Source organism: Seriola dumerili, unplaced genomic scaffold (assembly GCF_002260705.1).
Source record: "Seriola dumerili isolate Sdu_G_001 unplaced genomic scaffold, Sdu_1.0 BDQW01001254.1, whole genome shotgun sequence".
Classification (NCBI taxonomy): Eukaryota; Metazoa; Chordata; class Actinopteri; order Carangiformes; family Carangidae; genus Seriola; species Seriola dumerili.
In genome coordinates, this window is record NW_019175509.1 from 330592 (window position 1) to 336055 (window position 5464).

The following is a 5464-nucleotide window of genomic DNA, read 5'->3' on the forward strand; positions in this document are numbered from 1 at the left end:
CTGTTTATAATGTCAACACATACTGACAGGCGTGGGGATGGATATGTATTTACATAACATGTATAATCATACAAACATCGGCTATATAAAATTGTTCCAGCGTCTAAAAGGTTTCATATATATAATTTTTACATGTGTAACTTTTGTTTTATCTGTCCATACATGTCATATAGAAAAATTCAGTACATGTAGATATATTACATTTGCGTATGGAGATGCAGATGTTTCTTCTTCTGCTGCTGTGAAGACGTCACCATAAAACTGACACTGGAGACGTTAACCAGCCATCACTGTCACTGTCAGCCCGTTACCTTAAAGGACCCAGCAGGGCAGTAACCTGAGGGGTAAGTGTGGAGGCGCCCCGCTGGGAGGACACACAGAGCACTACATACATCACATGGAGGTGGGGAGTGAGGGTGGAGGACAGGAGACATGTGGATCTGTTTTCCTGCTCTCAGCAGGTCTGACTGTGTTTTCACTGCCTCTCTTCAGCTCCACTCACGCTCACTGTTGTGACATTAGTTTAGGGTCAACAGGAACGAAAGGCTGCCCCCTTCCCACCTACTCCAACCTACTCCATCTGCCTCAGCCTCCTGCCAGTGTTCATCCACGTCTGAGCCCATTTAAACCACATGTACCTCATGTTGCTGCTAATATTGTTTTAGCCTTCCAGGTTCTCACTCTGCTTCCAGGCAGCTGCTGGCTCTCGGCCATTTCATCACAACAGCAGAATTAATCTGCGCAGACCTGGAAGGTTTTGGCCGTCCATCACAGCGAACATCAGATCTGCTCTTTGTTGTTTAGTGCTGATGATGATAAATGATACGAGGAGAACTAAACTGTCTGAGTGTTATTGACTGTTTTCTTTGTTCCAGGTGGAGAGTCAATAGACTCATATAATGATGTCATACAGTGTTCCTGCTCGATGTTTATGGTTCAGCATTAAAGTCAATGAACGAGTTGATTTGTAGCTTCAGGTTCTTAAAGCAGGGGATCAGTGTTGAACAGTCAGGTGCTGAACCAGGTGTGCTGTGATCAGTCCTCCTGTTCACACTGAGGAGTTTCTGTCTAATGGAGGAGCATGAGCACGACACGTCGTGGTCCTCACTCAGAGACAAGAACCAGGAGTCTAGTGACGACACTCTGAAACAGAGAGTCAACAACAGAAAACCTGAATCAGGATTTGCTTCGACCCCCGTGTTCCAGTTCTCCTCATACACCTGCACAGTTCCTCAGGTAGACTGTCTCTTCATGTGCTCCAGACTGAGTCCATGATGCCTGGATCAGGTCTCTGCGGCTCAGACCCTCTGCTGCAGGACTTCCTCTGGTCTCTGAGGACAGTTCTTTATGAGTCTGAGAGTTTGGACTCGTCCTGCTGCAGAGTCAATCTGGGACCAATCAGACACCTCCTGATGATGATGATGATGATGATGATGATGATGATGATGATGATGATGATGATGATGACGATGGAGAAGAATCTAAACATCTAAAGAGGCTGAAACTTCTTCACGGGACTGTAAAAGTTTAACTCTTTAACTTCCGGTGACGTTTCAGCAGAGTCAGGTCATGAACATTACGGCTGCGTCGCGTGTACATGCGGCTGCAGAGCTGGTCTCCATGGTAACGGGTTAGAGCAACACTGCGTCACGTGATCTAGAGATTCAGCCTCTCACCTATTTTTCACATGTGACGCGTCTCCCTGTAAAAACAGACAGAGAAAAGACCTGATGATGTCATAGTGACAGAAATATATAAATAAATAAATAATGTTTTGAAACAAAATGATCTTTAAAGAAGATTAAAAATGTTCCTTTTTTTCCCATATTAAAAGATAGGATCTTTCTTGTTGCTGCTGGCCGGACCACATCATATACACTGGAAACTATACACCATTACATCCATGGTAGAAACTGGAGAAAGTCGTTATCCGGCCCCCATATTGATACAGGCTCGGATGTGAGACTTTCAAGTGACAATGAGTCGGAAAAGGTTGGGAACCACTGGTTCAGTCTGAATCTGAATATGACACAGACAAAAAATGATGAACATATTATTTGAGAAATCCAACTTTCAGTAACATGTAAAGTCTGTGTAGAGAGACGGTGTGTTCCCGCTCTGAGCACAACAACAAAGAGGTACTTTTGAATTATAGTTCTGCAAAAAAATCTAAAGTAGGATCTGTGTGTGTTTCACTGTGTGTGTTTCACTGTGTGTGTGTGTGTGTGTGTGTGTGTGTGTGTGTGTGTGTGTGTGTGTGTGTGTGTGTCTTTGTTTATACATGTTTGGGACCTTTTCCCAGTCTAAACACCAACCTTGTGGGGACCAGTAGTCCTTATGGGACCACAGCACGGTCCTGCTGAGGCTGGTTAAGGTTACAGTTAGACTGTGCACAACTTGTGTGTGTGTGTGTGTGTGTGTGTGTGTGTGTGTGTGTGGTGCTCTGCTGTTTGTCAGAATCAAACCAGAACCTTTTTAAAAACAAACTGAATTCACACGAAGACGAGGTGTTTCTCTGAACCTTGTGTATTTGGATTATGATCACGGTGTCAACATCTGAACACGCTGCTCACTTCAGTCCTACTGAAGGCAGCTGGACAGACGCAGGCCTGAGCTTCAGTCCAACTGCTGCATTTGAAAACGTTAAAGAGACAATCTCGACGTTTTAAAAAGCATCTTGAACTTGTTTTTTCCAACGTCTTATTCTCCAGCTGGTACTCTTTGTGTTCATGTTTTCATGCACTCGTTTTCTTTTTTCGTTGTTTCTCATCTTCAACCTTCAAAAAGTCTGTGATGATTGTTTGGAAAAGTGCCACAAAAATGAAGCTGAAAAGCTGAATGCAGCTTTAAATATGGGACATAAGAAGCCAACAGCGTGTGATGCTCCTGTTTTCTGTGTAAAATCCCGACAACAGCGTCTGGACAGACGTTAAATCTCAGAGAAGAAGAAACAGTTTCTACCTGCTCTCCTTTGATTTATATGTCAGTCCGTCCAGTGTCTTTGATTTGTTGCTGCAGGCTGAAGATATAAAGATATAAAAGAGAAAAGCAACACAAAACAAAAAAAGTCCCATTTGAGAAGCCAGAACCAAAATTGTTGGTGATTACTAATAATTTCAGCCTTCATAACAGGACAAGGAGAAACAGTCTGTTCACTAACCAACAGGGAAAACAAACGAAAACCAAAACAGCAGCATATGAATGTGATTCAGAGGAGACGAGGTTGAATGTGAAAAGCCAGTGTCACAACACATTACAGCCTCCAGTCTGGAGAGTAAATACAGCAGTTTTATTGGTATCTAGACCAGGTACCGACTAACTGCTGAAATTACATTCAGACTTGGCCTTTGTCTGTCAGATGAATCTGTTTCAGGGAAGACTCATTGTTTTCTCTTGTTATTGATAAATACTTTGACCAAGTAGTTTTAGCTGCCTGAATATAACCACATGTTCACCACAGGGAGGCCGACCAGGAGAGACCAGAGCGGCGCTGACGCTCTGTGACGCTCTGGAATCCATTGAGCACGACTCACCTCATCACACGCAGGCCGCTCAGAGGACGCCGCTTCAACTGTCTAAAGATACAGATACATGAGTATACATCAATGAGCTGAACATAGATTTACAGAAACTGCAAAGACTGAACTGAAATGAGATGGTCTGGTCTACAGAGGACTTTTTCTTTGTGTGTGAATGTATAGTAATATAATTAATAATCTTTTCCATTACGACAACAAGCACCAGCACGACAATTCACTGTATGTATGATTTCCTTTGGATCAATAAAACATTTCTGAAAATGAAATGAAATGAGACGGTCTCGTTGCGCCGCCGTGCCGCAGTCAGTCTTCAGATGCAGCTTCTGAACTGGGACACAGTTGGAGACAGGTGCGTGTCCAATCAGCTGAGTTTACCTCAGGTGGACTCTACTCAAGGTGTAGAAACAGGAAGAGTCTCAGGAAGAACCTGAGCTGAACTGACGGAGTCATAGTGGGACTGATGAGGGGCAAATGAGCTTAAAGGCTGAAACACAACAACGTGAAAACAGTGAAGGGGTCTGAAGACTTTCTGAATTCTCTGTACAAGATAATAAAACAATGGAAAGTGGGGTTTCTCAGTTTCTCACTTTTTAAACACAGTTCACTGGATTTCCGTCCGTATAATTACACCCATGCGCCTGTGCTGCTTCCAAGGTCTGCCTTCAATTTTCATTTAGAAAGATTGTTTTTTTGTGCTGATAACCAGATATAAGACACGGGCTTCGCTCACTGACAGTTGTACTTGGGCAGGGAGGGACGTAGGACAGCCAAAAACTGAGGACGAGCGCCAGTTTGGCTGCAGATGTAGATGTGGGGGGACGCCAGCAGCAGAGGGGAGAATAATGAGCTGTCTGTGAACACGGTCCAGACCTGAAGGGCTCGTTAAAGCTCCATCTGAGGGCAGCTCTCACATCGCGTGACACATTACAGACCTTTTCCACCCTCGCACTTTGTCTCAATACAGGAGCTGGATCCTGTGAGGGATTTGGCCCAGGAAGACGCGTTCTTCAGCTCAGACTCACCCTGCTCTACCTCCCAAAATAAGACAGAGACCAAAGCTAATGGAGCTTTTGGGCAACTATCAAGTCGTAAATCAAACATTTCCAGGTTTGCCATCCGGCGTTTCTGGCAGACAGATTTGCAGGTTCAAGGTAAACATGAATGAAGAACATCGTATGTCCAATAAGTACAATAAGTCATAACCTCGTTTCTCCAGCTTCAAGAGCTAATGAGGATTCCTCTGGACACCATCAGATAGTGGATCACAGCTGAAGGTTTGGTCCAGTTCTTGGCCACATCTAAAGGTGTCCCCTGAATTTGAACCGACCTCTCCGACCTAGTAATCTGGATTTCGGAGAACTGGACCAACGCTCGTGATCTCACTGTCCTCACTGGAGGTATTCTGGGAAATGGACTAATCCGGCACAGTCCCACCAGCTGCCTCTGAGCTACATGACTGAAGTCTTTGTGATTTTGGATTTCACTGACGAGTCCTGTTTTCAAATGGGACCTGGCGTCTAGTCTCTCCAGGCCTCTCTTAGTGTACTTCCCCCAGTGTCGCAATAAGAGAAGCTGGACTAACATCAGCGGCCACAGACCACTACATGTGCGGTTTGTTTTGCACATTATTTTAAATTCCAGACACTTTACTTTTCAGGATAGTTTGTTTCCTGGTTTGGTAGCTGCTGGAATAATGGGTTTATCTGGTTCCACACAAGCAGCAGGTCAGCGGCCGCGGACCACTGGGATTGGCTGGTTGGGTTTATGACTCACAACCGGTTAGTTATTGTAGTTTGACGCCTGGTTTGACCTTTTAGCAGCACAGTCAGTTTCCAGGAGCAGGAACAACTCATAGAGACAAACATAATCTGAATACAGTCACAATCTCTCAGTCACATCTGAACACCACAGATGCCTCTGTGATG